This window comes from Lithobates pipiens, unplaced genomic scaffold, assembly GCF_037356315.1.
Source record: "Lithobates pipiens isolate NorthernLeopardFrog02 unplaced genomic scaffold, aLitPip1_a1.2 Scaffold_10, whole genome shotgun sequence".
Taxonomy (NCBI): Eukaryota; Metazoa; Chordata; class Amphibia; order Anura; family Ranidae; genus Lithobates; species Lithobates pipiens.
In genome coordinates, this window is record NW_027507686.1 from 159,721,836 (window position 1) to 159,731,424 (window position 9,589).

Sequence of the window (9,589 nt, forward strand, 5' to 3'; positions counted from 1 at the left end):
TAACAGCAAGTCTTTAAAATTATCCTCACTGCCTGACACACTGCTTCCTGCCTGTCCCTATACAAATTGGCAAAAAAGAGTAGGCTGGAACGATTAGCTGGAACAGCTCTTTTGTGGACCTGATAGTAACAGCTAATGATGATGATGATGATGATGATGAAGAAAGACTAATCTGGCTGAGCTGTCCCTAAAATAGCAGCATACAGCGCTCTGTCCCTTTATCTAAACTGACAAAAGAAACTCAGGCTGCTGACCTAACACCTATACCAGTCCTGAAAAGAACTTTTGTGTACCAAATAGCTAGCGTTTTCTCTGTCCCTACTCCACACAGGATCCTTTCCCTACAGTGACAGAAGAAAGAATGTAAAATGGCCACCGGATCGGGTGTATTTATAGGTTAGGGGGAATGTCCAAGTGTCCATGAGCTGTCATGTCTCAATTGGTTGTCCTGTAACACATGATAAACGTGTCACGAAAGGTTAAAGTTCTTGTATACATTAAACACGTAAGTCCGCCGGGGCGAACGACGGAAAAAGGCGTTCGAACCCGCGGACGGCGAAAGTCGGAAATTCGCCGCGAAACGACCGCCGGGCGAACCAACCAGCCTGTGGCACTGCTGAGGTGTTATGGAGGCCCAGGATGCTTCGATAGCGGCCTTAAGCTCATCCAGAGTGTTGGGTCTTGCGTCTCTCAACTTTTTCTTCCCAATATCCCACAGATTCTCTATGGGGTTCAGGTCAGGAGAGTTGGCAGGCCAATTGAGCACAGTAATACCATGGTCAGTAAACCATTTACCAGTGGTTTTGGCACTGTGAGCAGGTGCCAGGTCATGCTGAAAAAGGAAATCTTCATCTTCATAAAGCTTTTCAGCAGATGGAAGCATGAAGTGCTCCAAAATCTCCTGATAGCTAGCTGCATTGACCCTGCCCTTGATAAAACACAGAGGACCAACACCAGCAGCTGACATGGCACCCCAGACCATCACTGACAGTGGGTACTTGACACTGGACCTCAGGCATTTTGGCATTTCCCTCTCCCCAGTCTTCCTCCAGACTCTGGCACCTTTATTTCCGAATGACATGCAAAATTTGCTTTCATCTGAAAAAAGTACTTTGGACCACTGAGCAACAGTCCAGTGCTGCTTCTCTGTAGCCCCGGTCAGGCACTTCTGCCGCTGTTTCTGGTTCAAAAGTGGCTTGACCTGGGGAATGCGGCACCTGTAGCCCATTTCCTGCACACGCCTGTTCATGGTGGCTCTGGATGTTTCTACTCCAGACTCAGTCCACTGCTTCCGCAGGTCCTCCAAGGTCTGGAATCGGTCCTTCTCCACAATCTTCTTCAGGGTCCGGTCGCCTCTTCTCGTCGTACAGCGTTTTCTGCCACACTTTTTCCTTCCCACAGACTTCCCACTGAGGTGCCTTGATACAGCACTCTGGGAACAGCCTATTCGTTCAGAAATTTCTTTCTGTGTCTTACCCTCTTGCTTGAGGGTGTCAATGATGGCCTTCTGGACAGCAGTCAGGTCGGCAGTCTTACCCATGATTGCGGTTTTGAGTAATGAACCAGGCTGGGAGTTTTTAAAAGCCTCGGGAATCTTTTGCAGGTGTTTAGAGTTAATTAGTTGATTCAGATGATTAGGTTAATAGCTTGTTTAGAGAACCTTTTCATGATATGCTAATTTTTTGAGAAAGAAATTTTGGGTTTTCATGAGCTGTATGCCAAAATCATCAATATTAAAACAAGAAAAGGCTTGAACTACTTCAGTTGTGTGTAATGAATCTAAAATATATGAAAGTCTAATGTTTATCAGTACATTACAGAAAATAATGAACTTTATCAAATATGCTAATTTTTTGAGAAGGACCTGTAGACAAGATAAAAGGACACTGGAGAGGAGATAATAAAAGGATAGAAATCTCCCAAAAGTAGATCAGGTGGAATTTTACTATAGACACCTTTCAGCCTAAAGGCCTGAACATTGACATGGATTTAAACTGCTTCCTCACTAACTACTAATTTCTATTTTTATTACTGCAGTCACACACTCATGTTTCTCCTTCTGTTGAAGTTTACATTACAAGGGTTCCCCTATTATTAACTACGGTTTCCACCATTGGAATCTTATATTTCATCTATGTTCTTTTATTATATTTCATCTATATTTCATTATATTGAACTTCCAAAGCATCTTTGTATGCATGTCCTTTTTATATCTTACATAGATTGTTTGCAATTTTTTGCAATATTTAGCAATTTTTAGCAACTTTTTTGTAATTTGTGGCTTTTTGTGATTTGCTGTAATTTTTGCAATTTTTTGCTTTTTATTGCATTTTCACCACAATGATACCCTCTCTCCCTTCTAGTATTTCCTATGTCCACCTACGGATGTTACTATACATCAGGGATATGCAATTTGCGGACCTCCAGCTGTTGTAGGACTATAAATCCCATGAGGCATAGCAAGACTCTGACAGCCACAAGCATGACACCCAAAGGCAGAGGCATGATGGGACTTGTAGTTTTGCAACAGCTGGAGGTCCGCTAATTGCAGATCCCTGCTATACATCCTTTAACATCAATTTCCCCTCTAGTCAAAGATGCCATTAGCAGAATACTATCATGTTACCACTTTTTATTATATGGAATATCAAGGATTTTTTGTATGAATGTGTTTTATAAATGTACATACATTTTTAGTAATTTTTAGCAATTTTAGCAATTTTTTTGCAAATTGCGACTTCATGCGACTCGCTGCAATTTTTGCCATTCTTAACGCTTTTTCACCATAATGACACCCTCTCTTCCTTCTAGCATTTTTTTATGTCCACCTACAGATATTACTATACCTTCTTTAACATCACTGTCATCTCTAGTCTAAGACGTCACTAGCAGAACACCATCATGTAACCACTTTTTTAACCATTGAATATCAAGGCATTTTTGTATGCATGTTTTTTATAAATGTATCTAACATCAATTTTTAGCAATTTTAGCAACTTTTTGCAACTTGCGACTTAATGCGACTTGCTGCGATTTTTGCAGTTTTTTGCTTATCGCATTTATACCCTCTCTTCCTTTTAGCACCTGTTTTGTCCCCTTTTCGAATGTCATTATACATCCTTTAACATCATTTTTTACCTCTAGTCAAAGATGCCACTAGTAGAATACCATTATATAACTATATATTTTACCTTAATTTTATTATATTGTGTACCATGATATTTATTGTTGGATTATGCGGTGTGTCAATTATAATTAACTCGTTGTTAAGTAGTCCTTTTAAGATTACAACTCGTCATGTTACGGAGTAGTGCTGTTTTTCCACTGGCATTCTAAATCGCACTACTATTAATAGCATCCACCATGCCGAAGTCCTGACTAACCAAAAATGTGCCACAAATTTTGAACACATCTTATACCACATAAAAGCCAGATGGCGTAGCAAGATGGCGCCGCTCCAGATGATGTCCCAGTGATGCAATGTGTAGGGGGCGGGACTAACAGTGTTATTGCATCACTTCCGGTTGAGCCGCAGAGCACACATCGCTCTAGCTTCCTGATTTTAAACATTTTTTGCTTGAATGATTTTTATTAAATGTGAGTACTCAACAGTATTACTAATAAATATTTGGGAATTTGTATGGTATCACACTATGGAGTTTCTTTCCTCTCTACATGTGGGCAACATTTAGGTTGAGGTTAACAGGAAGGAGACCACTTACATCACAGACAAGGAGGCACTTGGAGAATACAGGACAGCAGTGGTGGCTAGTGCTCTATTTTTTGGGGGGGGAGGGCGGGGAGCAAACAGATAGATAGATAGATAGACAGATAGACATTGGGTGGAATAGATAGATAGACAGATAGACTGACTGACAGACAGATAGATAGATATTGGGTGGGATAGATAGACAGATATTGTTAGATAGATAGATAGATGGATGTTGGGTGGGAGATAGATAGTTAGATAGATAGATAGATAGATAGATAGATAGATAGATAGATAGATAGATAGATAGATAGATAGATAGATAGATAGATAGATAGATAGAGATATTGGATGGGATATAGATAGATAGAGAGATAGATGGATAGATGGATGTGGGGTGGGAGATAGATAGATCGATAGATCGATAGATAGATAGATAGATAGATAGATAGATAGATAGATAGATAGATAGATAGATAGATAGAGAGATAGAGAGATAGATAGAGATGTAGAGAGATAGATAGAGAGATAGAGAGAGGTAGAGAGATAGATAGAGAGATAGAGAGAGATAGAGAGATAGATAGAGATGTAGAGAGATAGATAGAGAGATAGAGAGAGATAGAGAGATAGATAGAGAGAAAGAGAGATAGAGAAATAGAGAGAGAGATAGAGAGAGATAGAGAGATGGATAGAGAGTCCCACAGTGGTGGGACAGATGAGCAGGAAGGTACAGTGGTGGGACAGATGATCAGGGGGGTACATTGGTGGGGCAGATGAGCAGGGGGGTACAGTGGTTGGGCAGATGAGAAGGGGGTTACAGTGAAGGGGCAGATGAGCAGGGGGTTACAGTGGTGGGGCTGATGAGCAGGTGGGTACAGTGGTGGGACAGATGAGCAGGGGGGTACAGTGGTTGGGCAGATGAGTAGGGTGTTACGGTGGTGGGGCAGATTAGTAGGGTGTTACAGTGGTGGGGCAGATGAGTAGGGTGTTACAGTGGTGGGGCAGATGTATAGGGTGTTAAAGTGGTGGGGCAGATGAGCGGGGTGTTACAGTGGTGGGGCAGATGTGCAGGGTGTTACAGTGGTGGGACAGATGAGCAGGGGGTACAGTGGTGGGACAGATGAGCAGGGTGTTACAGTGGTGGGGCAGATGAGCAGGGAGGTAAAGTGGTGGGACAGATGTGCAGGGAGGTACAGTGATGGGACAGATGTGCAGGGGGTTACAGTGGTGGGGCAGATGAGCAGGTGGGTACAGTGGTGGGACAGAAGAGCAGGGGGGGTTCAGTGGCGGGGCAAATGTGCAGGGGGATACAGTGGTGGGGCAGATAAGCAGGGGGTACAGTGGTGGGGCAGATGAGCAGGGTGTAACAGTGGTGGGGCAGATGTGCATGGTCTTGCAGTGGTGGGACAGTTATGCAGGGGGTTACAGTGATGGGGTAGATGAGCAAGAGGGGTACAGTGGTGGGGCAGATTTGCAGGGGGGGGCAGTAATCTGAGGTGTGGAGTTGCAGGAATTGGGGCTGATCTCAGGCGTGAGTGCAGGATGTTAATTTCTCACTACTAAATTAGTTTACAGCATTTACTTTATAAAAAATCCCTTTCTTGGTTGAATGTGAAGTTGACCTTTTTTATTATAAATTCGGCACGGTCAATTTCTTTGAAAACATTTTTCGGCACACTGTCCTCAAAAGGTTGCTTAACCCCTGTACTATACTGAATGCTGCTACTCAGTAAGTACAGTGGTAATTTGGAGAGACTATTATAGTGAACTTTGGCTCCAACTAAGCCACCAGGTTCATCTGTTCAGTACATAGTGCACCTTTTATCCAGTAAATGACATTTTAATTTAGTTGGAAACACAGAGGGGAATTGGATCCTTTTTCATTCATTATCTATAGTATATATTAGACAAGCTTACGCTGGCAGTAAACTGAGAAACTGAGACAAATCTCTATGCTATTAGTTGGAATAAATGGAAAACATTCCAATCCATAAGTCTTACTAAATAATCTTAAAAGGACTAACTCCAGTCACATTTTTTTTAGATTTGGATAGAATGGGGAAGAGTTACAATTTTCTTTTTCTTTTTTTTATGTTATCTACTTTAGGAGATCTTGCCCTAATTTCTGTTCCTATGACACACATAGAACTGCAGGGTCCAGTTGTTGCAGGGATACAAAGGCACAGGCAGCAATAAAACAATGTCAGGAGTTCTAACCACTTCCTACTCTTCTAAGACACTACAAGGAAGGCACAGAACAATACAAAACTAGACAGGCTTCAACCATTTCTACTCTATTCAAAACAAAAACAAAAAAAGTTTTTAACCATTTACATACCGGGCCATAGTGACGCCAACAGGAACACTCTCCCATCCTGGGTGGGTGTCATATGACATCCTCCCGTAGTCGTTGCTCCTGCCCATCTAAGTAACGGTCACCAACCCATCAGAGTACCAGAGTACCTGTCACCAGCCCATCAGAGTACCTGTCACCAGCCCACCAGAGTACCAGACTACCTGTCACCAGCCCATCAGAGTTCTCGAGTACCTGCCATAACCTCTCAGATTACCCGAATACTTGTCACCAGCCCATCAGAGTACCAGAGTACCTGTCACCGGCCCATCAGATTAACAGAGTACATGTCACCAGCCCATCAGAGTACCTGAGTACCTGTCACCAGCCCATCAAAGTACCCGAGTACCTGTCACCAGCCCAGAGTGCCAAGTACCTGTCACCAGCCCATCAGAGTACCGAGTATCTGTCACCAGCCCATCAAAGTACCCGAGTACCTGTCACCAGCCCATCAGATTACCCGAGTACCTGTCGCAACCCATCAGAGTACCTGAGTCAGGGCCACTGATAGAAATCATGCGGCCCCGTACAGCCTACCTGATGGGGACCCTTTTCAACCCTGCCCCTGGTCCCTCCTTCAGCCCCACCCCTGGCCCCTCCCCAGAGCCCGCCTTGAATTAAAGTGCAGGTTTGTCTTCAAGTGATATTTATCTTTCACTAGCCAGTTCTAAGTTTGATTATCCAAAAGAAATACTGTGATGATACAAGAGATGGTCAGAGGCTGCAGAACTGATACAAGAGATGGTCAGAGACTGCAGAAATACTACAGGAGATGGTCAGAGGCTGCAGACATGATACAAGAGATCAATGCAGCTTCACTATGCCTTACTGCAGCCTCACTGTGCCCGATTCAGCCTTATCAGTGCCCATCAATGTAGCCTCGCTGTGCCATCAATGCAGCCCTTACTGTGCCCATCTGCAGCCTCACTGTGCCCGATTCAGCCTTATCAGTGCACATCAATGCAGCCTCACTGTGCCATCATTGCAACCTCACTGTGCCCATCTGCAGGCTCACTGTGCCTATTTCATCCTCATTAGTGCACATGAATGCAGCCTCACTGTGCCCATTTGCCGCCTCACTGTGCCCATTTGCAGCCTCACTGTGCCTATCTGCAGCCTCACTGTGCCATCAATGCAGCCTCACTGGGCCCATTTCAGCCTCACTGTGCCCTTCTGCAGCCTGACTGTGCCCATTTCAGCCTCACTGTGACCATCTGCAGCCTTACTGTGCTCATTTCAGCCTCACTGTGCCCATCTGTAGCCTTACGGTGCCCATTTCAGCTTCACTGTGCTCATCTGCAGCCTTACAGTGCCCATTTCAGCCTCACTGTGCCCATCTACAGCCTCACTGTGCCCATTTCAGCCTCACTGTGTCCATCTGCAGCCTTACTGTGCCAATCTGCAGCCTCACTGTGCCCATTTCAGCCTCCCTGTGCCCATTTCAGCCTCACTGTACCCATCTGCAGCCTCACTGTGCCTATCTGCAGCCTCACTGTACCCATTTCAGCTTCACTGTGCCTATTTCAGCCTCACTGTGCCTATCTGCAGCCTCACTGTGCCCATTTCAGCTTCACTGTGCCTGTCTGTAGCCTCGCCAGTACCTTGATTATACAGAGTATTACATAGGAATCTCCCTCTGTGTCATGGAGCTGGGGTCTGAACTGTTTAACGGCCGTTCACTGTAGCAAAGCCCCGCCTCCTAGATCATGATAGATGGAACACTGATTTAATTTCCCTGCATTGGATCAGTGTTCCATCTATCACGATCTAGGAGGTGGGGCTTTGTTACAGTGAGTGGATGGCTCCCGAACAGCTCAGACCCCAGCTCCATGACACAGGGGGAAATTTCCATCTCCCTCTGTGTGTGATTAGTTACACAAGTGAAGGGAGGCAGAGGAGGGAGGACTCAGCACTTAGATCAGCCCTTTGCGCCACTCCAGGAGGGGCGCTGGTTGGAGAATTTTTATTTTCTATTCTGCATGCATACTTCTGCCAGATTGCTGGGCCCCCTGCTGGCCAGGCCTGGTACAACAGCGCCAGTTGTACCCGAGTACCCGAGTACCTGAAAAAGATGAAAAAAGATGAACGAAAGACTCATTATGCCTCATAGAATATACTTTGGTGTGTTTGCTTTCCAAAATGTGGTCATTTGTGGGTAATTCAATTGTCCTTGTGCTCCAAGGCCTTCAAAGTGTAATAGGTTGTTAGGAAATTTTATGTGTAATTTATGCTCCTAGAACACTGGACGGTGCTCCCTGCATGTTGGACCTCTCTATGTGGCATGGCTTTGTAAAAGTCCATCTAATCAGCCAGAGGCAGCACGGACGGAATAGGAGTTCCATGACCAGCTGATCCCTTTGTATCCCAGAGATGGAACCTGCTTTTTCTGACCTTCTGGTAAAACAGGGGTCAGAACATGAGGTGAGCAGCTAGGATATTGAGGTGGAGGAGAGTACTTGCATTTTCAAAGTTTATACACTGGTAGTGTGTTGTGCGTTTTTGTGCAGAAGACTCTGAGGATTATATTTGTGCATTTGGACTCTTATTTTTATTCAATTCATTTTTTGGAGTGTGTGGACTTTATCTTCATTGTCTATTGTTCACTATTCCCATTTAGGGAATACGTATATTTCATTATTGTGTACTGTTCACTTTTCCCAGTCAGGGAACACGAATATTTTATTGTGCACTCAGTATCTTGCTACATTGCAAGTTAATCATTTATTCTCATTTAAGGATTTATTGGTAGTTATTTAGGAAGCGCAACACTGTTTTGTTATGTATATTCTATACGTGAAGTGAATGCATTTTCTGTGTGTGCAGCAGCCAGGTGGGGGCGTATTTTTTATTTTTTTCGGTTTTTGGTGGGATTTTGTTATATCACCTATTACACATATCACTACATAGTGATTAAGGTTATTATTATTTGCGTTGATAGAAATTAGTTTTGTAGAAAGGGGGTATAACTGCCCTGTACTGAAGTGGTTAATATAGTTGGAGTTTAAGCTTCTTTGAACAGTTTGTATCGTTCAAAAATCTTTTGCTTAGATGGACAACTCTTACAGGAATATGTAATGTCCTAGAAATGACCATCTCTCTCTCTCTGCCTTTTCAATGTGATTATTTGCCAGCCATAAGGTTTTCGAGCATACATATGTTCTTGTGGAGATAATATTTCTAATACATTAAGATTTTGTATAGATAACATTTGGTCTATAGCGTACTATATATATGTATATACAGTGGTGTGAAAAAGTGTTTGCCCCCTTCCTCATTTCCTGTTCCTTTGCATGTTTGTCACACTTAAGTGTTTCGGAACATCAAACCAATTTAAACAATAGTCAAGGACAACACAAGTAAACACAAAATGCAATTTGTAAATGAAGGTGTTTATTATTAAAGGTGAAAAAAATCCAAACCACCATGGCCCTGTGTGAAAAAGTGATTGCCCCCTAAACCTAATAACTGGTTGGGCCACCCTTAGCAGCAACAACTGCAACCAAGCGTTTGCGATAACTTTAGAGGGT